This window comes from Octopus sinensis, linkage group LG4 (genome assembly GCF_006345805.1).
Source record: "Octopus sinensis linkage group LG4, ASM634580v1, whole genome shotgun sequence".
NCBI classification, from domain to species: domain Eukaryota; kingdom Metazoa; phylum Mollusca; class Cephalopoda; order Octopoda; family Octopodidae; genus Octopus; species Octopus sinensis.
In genome coordinates, this window is record NC_043000.1 from 15,806,451 (window position 1) to 15,818,190 (window position 11,740).

The window sequence follows — 11,740 nt, forward strand, 5'->3', positions numbered from 1 at the left end:
AGACTCATCGTAGACGCGCGCTAATACCCAGAAGGGCTCGATATGAATCACGACTATAAGATACCCGGTTTTGGTTAAACTGCATCGCAAAATGTGGGAGTAGTTAGGAATCTAAATCGGAGTAGACAGACACACAACCTTTCTTTTATATATAAAGATATGAATATCATCATTGAGCAATTTACTCTCCAAACAGTTGTAGTTTCCTAAACCAACCAATGCACATTCTTGTACACTTACTTAATGATCCACCCATTACTACTTCAAGCACAGTGGAGTCTAGGTTCAACCAATGTGGCCACTAGAAAGAACAGGCCGGGAATTGTCTCCTGGATAATAATATTATTATTATTTAATAACCATTCTTTTTTTTTTTCTCTTCATAATGCAAATTATTTCTAGTTGGTTTCTTAATACTCCTTGCATTAAATGTCTTAATACTAACTTAACTAAAAATAATAATATGAATAAATTAAGAACAATGAATTTTTGCTTCCTAGATATCTTTTATGCAAAATATTTCTATTCTAGAATTGAGAACCTTCTTAGATTAACTGGCAGAGTGGAATCATTTCATCAGATTTTTCAATATTCAATTAATGGAGAAATATCTTGTTGAAAAAATCTTATCTGAACAAACCATAAATATTTTTTAATTCTAAATTGTCTATTCTGCCAAATGAATTACCCCGTTATCTTTTAATATCTCCTTTTGTTTGGAACAGCAGTAAATTATGTTTCCCAATTTAATTTCATAAAATAACTACAAAATAATCAGTAAAAATGATGTCCTTCACACTGAAATTCCTTTTAAATATAGAATCTTTTATATTCTATAAACAGAAACTTTCGTTTGTCTCTCCTCTTTGTCTTCTACTTGCTGTGCTATAAATAATAACCTATTCTGCTTCTTAGAATAATATTTGTTTTATCACATTCTTTCTACTCGATTTCTTGAGTATTCTAAATCTCTAGATTACTGCATGACTGCATCTCTTATAACACTGATAAAATATAATCTTCCAAACATGTGTTAGATCTAAGAAAATTCAACATGTAAAACAATGTTTTTCTATTTTGCTATCTTGACATTTAGAAAGGAAACTAAAAGTTCTCATTTCACACATTCTTTTAAATGGAAAATTCCACCTAATACTTCAGCTTTTGTGAATGCATTTATTTGCTTTATATTGCATAAAGGTTATATCATTCATATCTCCAGACAAACATCTTGAAGGATATCATCTCAGAAAAATTGTTTATGATTTCAGAACTTCCACTACCTTTGGGTTTTAAACAACATTTCTTTAGCAATCTCCAGCATTTACCCTACTACGACATAGTACAACTTAACTGTAGGTTCTCTCAATAATTCTCATCACAGATGCTATTCAGTATGTTTAGTTTAAGAGATACCATACTTCAGATTTTGTAATTGTTTATATCAGTCACCTGTAGAAAATATACATTCAACCAAAAGATGAAAGGAGGAACAATCTTTAAGATTATATTATCAGCAGAGGTTGAGAAAAAAATTTTTTTTTTTCTGTTTGTTGCTAAAGTAATTTGGCTGTGACAAGATTGATCATCAAGTGAAAATCAATATCACATTAAAAAAAAAATGTTATTCAATATAGAAATGAAACACATCATTCTACAATGTAAATGATATCATCATCATCATCATCATCATCATCATCATCACCACCACCACAACCACCACCACCACAATGATAAAAAATCTACAGATGGAGAAGGACCTTCTACTATCATGTTCTTAATGATAAAATAAACCTCTCTGTCTATATATCTACCCTCTTTGTAATGTTGGCAAATGAAATAAGTATAAAATTGTACATTGTCCATTTAATTTTTTAAAATTCTATATGTGGCTGAAGATTAATTTACATTTTCAACTTTGCCTTTCATCCTTTTTGGACTAATAAAATAAGTACCAGCTGAGCACTGGGACCCACATAATTGACTTCTCCCACTTCTCAAAATTGTTAGCCTTGTGCCAAAATTGGCAAGAATTGTTATTTATTATCATTATTATTAAAGCAGCTAATAAGATTATTTAGTCACACATAACCAGTAATGTGAATTGACCAGAATATTTTAGTTCTAATAATGCTTATGTTGCTGTTGATAATGTGGCTTACTGGCAAAGACTGGTGTATTATCATTGTTAATTTCTTAGTGTTGGTGTCATTAATACTTATTTTATCAATTAGCACAAGACCACAATTTATCCTTTATTTTTTCTATTTTTTAAAAAGATTTTGGTGCGGTTCAGTAAATTTGATTCCTTTATCTGATGGGAAATTATTTTACTAACTCCAAACGGAAGAACTTGGAACTCAATGAACAGTGGATGAATGAATGAATATATATATATATATATATATATAATATATATATATATATATATATAATATCAGAGACCCACTTCGGTCATGAATGACCATGGGATTGCACCTAGAAAGTTACCCTCCCAGGCACAAGTCTGGGCAAGGTTGTTTATGGAAGACCAGCAGTCGCCCACGCATGCCAGACTCCCCTCTCCTTGCCACTGATGTCATCTAAGGAAAAGGCAAAGGCCGATACAGTTTGGCACTAGTGATGTCACAACTCATTTCTACAGCTGAGTGAACTGGAGCAATGTGAAATAAAGTGTCTTGCTCAAGAACACAACACACAGCCAGTCCAGGATTCGAACTCCCAACATCACGGTTGTAATTTCGACACTCTAACGAGTGAGCCATGCGTCTTCACTATAATATATGTATGTATGTATGTATGTATGCATGCATGCATGCATGCGTGTATGTATGTATGTATGTATGTATATAATATATATATATATGACAGGCTTCTTTCAATTTTTGTCTTCCAAATTCACTCCTGAGCCTTTGATCAGTGCAAAGCTATAGTAGAAAACACTTGCCCAAGGTGTCACACAGTGGGACTGAACCTGGAACCATATGGATGGGAAGCAAACTTCTTAACACACAGCTATGCCTATGTGTTTCATAGTTAATTGCTTTATCGACCCAAGAAGCATGAAGGGCAAAATCAGTCATGTCAGGATTTGAACTCAAAGCACACAAACGTGAACAGTGACAGCCATTGCACATTACACAGATGTACTTGTAGCGGTTTGGCAAAAGAGACTGATAGAATGAATAAGTACTAGGCTTACAAAAAATAAGTCCTGGGGTCGATTTGATTGACTAAAGGCGGTGCTCCAGCATGGCCACAGTCAAATGACTGAAACAAGTAAAAGAATAAAAGAGTAAAGAGTATATATATAGATATATATACATATATATATATATATATTTATATATATATATATATATAAAGACCCCCTTCGGTCATGAATGACCATGGGATTGCACCTAGAAAGTTACCCTCCTAGACACAAGTCTGGGCAAGGTTGTTTATGGAAGACCAGCAGTCGCCCATGCATACCAGCCTCCCCTCTCCACGCCACCAGTGTTATCCAAGGGAAAGACAAAGGTCGATACAGCTTGGCACCAGTGACGTCGCAACTCATTTCTACAGCTGAGTGAACTGGAGCAACGTGAAATAAAGTGCCTTGCTCAAGAACACAACACCCAGCCCGGTCCGGGATTCGAGCTCACAACCTCACGATCGTAAGCTCGACGCTCTAACCACTGAGCCATATATATATATGTATGTATGTGTGTGTATATGTTTGTGTGTCTGTGTTTGTCCCCCCCCCCACAACATTGCTTGACAACCAATGCTGGTGTGTTTACGTCCCCGTAGCTTAGCGGTTCGGCAAAAGAGACCCGATAGAATAAGTACTAGGCTTACAAAGAATAGGTCCTGGGGTCGATTTGCTCGACTAAAGGTGGTGCTCCAGCATGGCCACAGTCAAATGACTGAAACAAGTAAAAGAGTAAAAGATGTGGTGTTGTAGTGTTTGGTTGAGTGAATAAAAAGTTGACAGCTTGTCGGTTGCACTGAATAAGACAGTTTAACTTCTGATACTTTGTTTACTTGACGACGGAGCATGCAAAGAGCAAGTGAGAAAATAACTCTGTAACGATGAGAAGGTGAAAGGAATGGGTGATTCTCTAAACATTGATGAATTGGTTAATAGCCTGTAGTACTGAGATCAAACTTTCCACGTATAGATAAGTAAATGGTATAGATTGGAAAAAGAAATGGATAGCAGTAATAGTATTTTATGGTATCATATGTCTTTGGTATTAATAGTTGTTAGTGCATCTCATCCAATATATTCAACCATCAATAAATTAAGTGCCTCAGTTTATGCCCCATTATTTGCTTGATTGATTGCTTTCTTCATAAGAGCCACTGGTAGTTTAGAAACAACCGAACCAGTGTGTGTAGATTTTACTTTCTTATTGATGATTAACTAACCAAAATGAATCTTTTTCCCCCTCTAGTAAAGTTGCTCTTTTAGTAAATTGTTTCGATAACAAGTACATGACCCAGCTCCAATCGACATATCGTAAAATGAGAAGGCTATGGGTTTATATAGAAAAAGAGACATGGCCATCGTCGTCATCACCACCACCACCACCACCATCATCATCATCATCATTGTTGCTTTAATATCCACTTTTCCATCCTTGCATGGGTCAGATGGTGTTTGTTGAGGCGATTTTTCTACACCAGGATGCCCTTTCTGTCACCAACCCTTTCACCTGTTTCCATGCAAGGTAAATATTTCCCAATGGCCAGACATGATATTTTTGACAGCTTACTGGAAATGAATAACACTGCTAGTATGATGATGATGATGATGATGCTCATTTACATTCATCATGTGATACCAAGGCATAAGTACAGAGCTCTTCCTATCAGGTTGATGACTACATAGACACTTCCTCTTTGGTCTATTGTTAGTGTTATTGTTATTGCTATTATAGTGCCTGTTGTGGATGCTATGTCAGTAAAAATAACAGAAGCAACAAACCAGGTCAATCCAGATCATTGATATTGTTTTGGTTCTTCTAAGATTAAATGTGTTCCACATTTTAGCCACCTTTGGGGCCACTAAGGTTGATGTACAGACTGTGTCCACATGGGCTTTTAACATGGACCTCCACATATAAGAAGTAAGTGACTAGTGCTTCTACTTGCTTGCAGAAGAAGTTAGAGAGGCAGTAACCTCACTTTGATTATTTCCCTGGCTGCTGTTGCAGTGTTCCACATTTTAGCCACATTTGGGGCCACTAAGGTTGTTGTCCACATGGGCTTTTAACATGGACCTCCACATATAAGCAGTAAGTGTACGAGTGCTTCTACTTGCTTGCAGAAGAAGTTAGAGAAGCAGTAACTTCACTTCCCTGGCTGCTGTTGCTGATTGTTGCTGTTGATGTTTAGCAACTACCGGCTGGATAGTTGGTTAGTGCTGCTCCTCAATCACCACCTGCTTTTCTGCCATCCTCAGCCATCTCTCCCACACCTTGAGTGCCAGTCTGGGCTCCTTTGCAATCGCCTCGGGGTCCGTCAGCTGACCGCAGATCGACGGATGGATAGCTGGGTACTCCAACATCATGTGTTCTCCCATTTCTTCACCCATTTTGCAATAGCGGCAAATAGATTCCTCAATTCTTCCAATCTTGTGCTGCCAGCTTCTCAAATCCGGATGGTGGTCGCTTTGTAATCTGTTAAGCGTGACTTGTTCTTGGCGAGTCAACTGTTGTTCCTTGATGTGATTGGGCTTTTCTCCTCTTTCACCATAAACCTTTCGCATTCCTGCTGTTGCTGATGATATGTCCTGCCCATTTGCGCTGGTGGAAAATTGGTTTGGGCTTTGGCTCCCTGCAGTCCTTCACCATGTGCAGACCTAGACACCTGAAACACTGGCCTTTAAATGGTCGTGGCTGCACCATGAAGGCTCTTCTCTCTTTGTTTTTCATTGATCGCCACCTGCTGCTGTAGGAGTCTTGTTGTTCATTCAGTCATAGCATATCTAGGACTATATTATCCATGTATCAGGACAATTACCCACCGAGGACAATTACCCCCCCCCCATCCCAATAGGATAATTCTCCCCGATGACAACTACCCCCTAGGACAATTAACCCCCTTGGTTAATTACCCCCTCTCCAATATATTAAATCATCATCTGTTGTCCTCAGGGGCAATTGTCCTTGTGGGGGGGGTTATTGTCCATGAAGGGTAAATGTCCTAGACTTATTTTCCAAAGTAACATACCTTTTTTTTAAAAAAAAATAGTAGTGCACGATTTGAGAGAGATTTGGTTGTTATTTCTAGCAGGCCAAGTACCCACATAGAAACTCCCTTCTACCTTGTCTGACTTGTTTGCTCAAAGGGCTCCCTAATTCTGCCAGCACATACACATAAGAAATATATATTTAATTAACAACCTAACTGACTCAGCCTCGTCATATGTTTAAGATTTTCCAATTAGTTATTTTATTCTTTGTATTTTTTTAATTTTTATTATCATTAAGAAGTAAATGGAAGTAAAAAATAAAAACATAAATGAAATAACAAATTTAAAGATCTTACCCCAAAACACATGTAAAGTAGCTAGCAGACATCAAAGCACTACATTACTCCTTCTCTCAGGAAGAAGTAGCATATCCCCCTTTTATACCAATTCTTCATTATTAAACTATCATCATCATCATCAGCATCATCATCATCATCATCATCATCATCGCCGCTTAACGTCCGCTTTCCATGCTAGCATGGGTTGGATGGTTCGACTGGGGTCTGGGTAGCCAGGAGGTGCACCAGACCCAGTCTGATCTGGCAGTGTTTCTACAGCTGGATGCCCTTCCGAACGCCAACCACTCCATGAGTGTTGTGGGTGCTTTTTACGTACCACCGGCACGGTACCAGGCGAGGTTGGCAATTGCCACGATCGGTTGGTGCTTTTTATGTGCCACTGGCCTGCTCACTAAATTACTTGGAAGCAACAACTTTGGCTTCAAAACAGAAATTAGCAACCATCTAAACATCTTAATTTTCCATTAAGAAAACTTTTCAGATTCTCTGAGAAAGCTTCCAAATAGTAAACATAATTTAGTGTACAAACAAACAGGAAATTTCTACTAAATTTGCTTTAGTGTTTGAGATTTTTAAAAATGCAATAAAGAATCAAGTAAAAAAAAAAAAAAAGTCTGTGGCTGAATCATCAAAATTTTAGTACAACTGTTTAAAATGTCTTCTAGACACACCCGAAGGTTTTTAGTTTTAATTTGTTATTTTATCTTCAATCCAATTCTTTTAATAATGAAAAGTTTGTCTTAGATTACCAGTGAATTTCAAATTATATATGGGTTATAGAAATACTTTTGGAATTCTTCATAAAAATTCTTCTGGTTACAAAAACAAAACAAAAATTAAACAGAAACCAAGGTTTTGCTGAACACATGTACTTGTGGCATGCCTATGGTATGATGTATTTATGAAAAAACTGTATTTTTTATGAGTATTTGTGTGTGTTGTGTGTATGCTATGTGTATGATGTGATATGTATATATTTATATGAGCAGTACATAATCTAAAATTGGAATGATACATAGAAGATTAACATGGCCCCTGTGCAAGGATGACACACAAATTCATGAAGCGTTCCATATTTTCTTAAGGCAGCAAGCTGGCAGAAACGTTAGCATGCTGGGTGAAATGCTTAGCGGTATAAGGTGGCGAGCTGGCAGAATCATTAGCACGCCAGGCGAAATGCTTAGCGGTATTTCATCTGTCTTTACATTCTGAGTTCAAATTCCACCGAGGTCAACTTTGCCTTTCATCCTTTCGGGGTCGATAAATTAAGTACCAGTTAAGCACTGGGGTCAATATAATCGACTTAATACCTATGTCTGTCCATGTTTGTCCCCTCTATGTTTAGCCCCTTGTGGGTAATAAAGAAATAGGTATTTCGTTTGTCTTTACATTCTGAGTTCAAATTCCACCGAGGTCAACTTTGCCTTTCATCCTTTCGGGGTCGATAAATTAAGTACCAGTTATGCACTGGGGTTGATGTAATCGACTTAATCCGTTTGTCCTTGTTTGTCCCCTCTGTGTTTAACCCCTTGTGTGTAGTAAAGAAATAGGTATTTCATCTGTCTTTACGTTCTGAGTTCAAATTCTGCCGAGGTCAACTTTGCCTTTCATCCTATCGGGGTAGTTTAAATAAGTACCAGTTACACACTGGGGTCGATATAATTGACTTAATCCGTTTGTCTGTCCTTGTTTGTCCCCTCTGTGTTTAGCCCCTTGTAGGTAGTAAAGAAATAGGTATTCATTGTGATGCATATGTAGTGAGTGTGTAGCAATCAAAGGCATTCAAGCATGACCATCTTGTCTCTTTCATAATTATTGATACAATAAGCGCAAGGACATGTTACCTAATATGTCCTCTTTTAAAACAATAGGGTGTAATTTATGAAGGATTTGGCTACTATTTCTAGAAGATCAAGTGGCCACATAGCAATGTGCCTTGTGATGTATGTGTGTGTATGTATAATAATGTTTTGTGTGTGTGTGTTGTGCAAAGGGGAAATGTAATAAAATACAAGATAAGGTAAAATATTCAATCTGAGTATTGTGTTTTGGAGGGCCTGTGAAGGCCTAGGGCACTGATCCTTCCCAATCCTGACTTGTTAAGGAACCTAACAAATTACATTTGTATTCTGTTGCACCTTTAGATGTCTGTTGTTGTTATTGTTGTTGTTGCTGTTGTTGTTATTGTTGTTGTTGAAAATTTGCTGGATTTACTTGAGAGAACTCACCCCCTCCACCATCACAATTGTCTTGAGAAGTCTTTTAATTTTGATATATAGCATTTTGGTATATATATGGAGACCCCCTTTGGTCATGAATGACCATGGAATTGCATCTAGAAAGTTACCCTCTGAGGCTCAAGTCCAGGCAAGGTTGTTTATGGAAGGCCAGCAGTTGCCCATGCATACCAGTCTCCACTCTCCAAGCCACTGATGTTATCCAAGGGAAAGGCAAAGGGGCCAATACAGCTTGGCACCAGTGATGTCGCAACTCATTTCTACAGCTGAATGAACTGGAGCAACGTGAAACAGATTAGGGGGTAAAAAAGACTGTACTATCTATATGGCATTGAGATGGCCATTCAGCCATAGAAGCCAAACCAAAGCAGGCATTGGAGCAAGATGCAGTCCTTAGGCCCATCTGATTCTATCAAACTATTCAACTTATGCCAGCATGGAACATGGACATTAAATGGTGATGATGATGATGAAGATGATGATGATGATGCTGATGATGAGGATGATATATATGTCAACATGTACAACCTGTTACTCTGAAGAATGAGGAATTGTTAAATAATGGGTATTACATCCCTTTCTTTTTACCAGCAACTAACCTCTAGAAACAGCTGTTGGTACCCTAATTTAATTAATTTTAGCTATCCTGCATTTTAACTTCTCTCCTCCTTGTATATTTTATTTTGCTTTCTGCACCACTTCAGATTTTCCTCAACACTTTTACAAATACATGAATGCTTTAAATGTAAATTTGTCTGCATCTGGAGATTTTTAAAAAATTCATTATCTTATAGGTATAGGAGTGACTGTGTGGTAAGTAGCTTGCTTACCAACCACATGGTTCCAGGTTCAGTCCCACTGCATGGCACCTTGGGCAAATGTCTTCTACTTTAGCCTCGGGCCAATCAAAGCCTTGTGAGTGGATTTGGTAGACGGAAACTGAAAGAAGCCCGTCGTATATATGTATATATATGTTTATGTGTCTGTGTTTGTCGCCCCCAACATCGCTTGACAACCGACGCTGGTATGTTTACTTCCCCATAACTTAGCGTTTCGGCAAAAGAGACCGATAGAATAAGTACTAGACTTACAACGAATAAGTCCTGGTGCTCCAGCATGGCCACAGTCAAATGACTGAAACAAGTAAAAGAGTAAAGAGTTATATATATTTCTAATATATTTGTTTACTTACAGATTTTTTTTTTTAAATGTCTATGTATTTAAGTATTTTTCATCTATCAGGTACACTTGTTCTTTAAATCCATCTGAAATCAGAGTCATGTTTGTGAATTAAATTACCAGGTTTTACATTTCCTCATATTACATATTTTTATCTTTTGCCTCAAGTTACTCTTGAGCACTTCTAAGTGCAAACCTTAACAACCTTGTGAGAGAATTCCTAATTAATCTTATTTTCTTTCAAAGCAATATGTATGTGTGTGTGACTCTGTGTGTGTGTGTGTGTGTGTGTGTGTGTGTGTGTGTGTGTGACTGTGTGTGTGTGACTGTGTGAATGTGTGTATATATATATATATATATAGAGAGAGAGATATATAGAGATATATATATACATACATATATATATATATATATATATATATACATACATATATATATATTTACATATATATATATATAATAATAATAATAATAATATTGGGGAATATGATTCCAAACTTACAGGGAAAAATTCAATTTAGTAATACTAAATCAAATTTCACAATAAATAATATATGTATATAAATTAGAGAAGAACCACCATGTAGCAATTCAACAATGATATAATTAAATCCTACCATATAGAAAAAAATTAAAAACATGATAAAACATTTACCTAGTATATATTTTATATATATACTGTTTATTTATTATTTTGTACTTTATTTAGTTCTAGGTAAATGTTTTATCGTATTTTTATTTTTTTTCTATATGGTATGATTTAAGTATATCATTGTTCAATTGCTTCATGGTGGTTCTTCTCTAATTTATAGGGATTATATTTATTTATAGAGATTATTTTAGATCTTAATTATAATATTTATGTACATTTATATATTTTCCTTGATAATTTATATATTATTTAAATTTTATATTTTAATAATATGAATAGTCATTTTTTTGTAAAGTATTTATGTAATTAGATATTGACTATTACTGATATTAGATTATTGGTGGGTTTCTTACCTTAAAAATTAATACTTAAAAATTAAAATTAATATTTAACATTATAATCGTTGTTTTGACATAATCATAATCGTTAAGTTTCTAGTTTGATAATAGAGTTTTTTATAAGAAAATTTATTATATTATTTATTTCTTAAAAAATATTGTTTAAATATTTCTGATTATTTATTAAAATATTACAATTAACCTGAAGATTGACTGTAACCATAATTCAAATTATTAATTGTATTTAAATTATTATTATTGTTATTCGAATTGGTTATGGGCATGAAACGATCGTAGTGTTTTTACTCTTTATCTTATATTAAACTTTTAATACTTTTTGATAGTTTAAAATAAAAAAAAAAAATATGTGTGGTAAGTAGCTTGTTTACCAACCACATGGTTCCGGGTTCAGTCACACTGCGTGGCACTTTGGGCAAGTGTCTTCTGCTATAGCCTCGGGCCAACCAATGCCCTGTGAGTGGATTTGGTAGACGGAAACTGAAAGAAGCCTGTCGTATATATGTATATATATATATGTGTGTGTGTGTGTGTTTGTGTGTCTGTGTTTGCCCCCCTAGCATTGCTTGACAACCGATGCTGGTGTGTTTACGTCCCCGTAGCTTAGCGGTTTGGCAAAAGAGACCAATAGAATAAGTACTGAGCTTACAAAGAATATGTTCCAGGGTCAATTTACTCGACTAAAGGCGGTGCTCCAGCATGGCGACAGTCAAATGACTGAAACAAGTAAAATTTAAAAAATTTTTTATATATTGTGAAGGCACATAGCTTAG

The 11,740-nt window shown here is 35.8% G+C and overlaps 1 non-coding gene across 1 annotated transcript; it reads left to right on the top strand.

Moving 5' to 3' along the window:
- The first annotated feature begins 7,516 nt into the window (after positions 1-7,516).
- LOC115211350 lies at positions 7,517-7,623 on the top strand. Its single transcript, XR_003881618.1, has one exon. It is a non-coding gene; the product is annotated as a U6 spliceosomal RNA (small nuclear RNA).
- Positions 7,624-11,740: the final 4,117 nt, after the last annotated feature.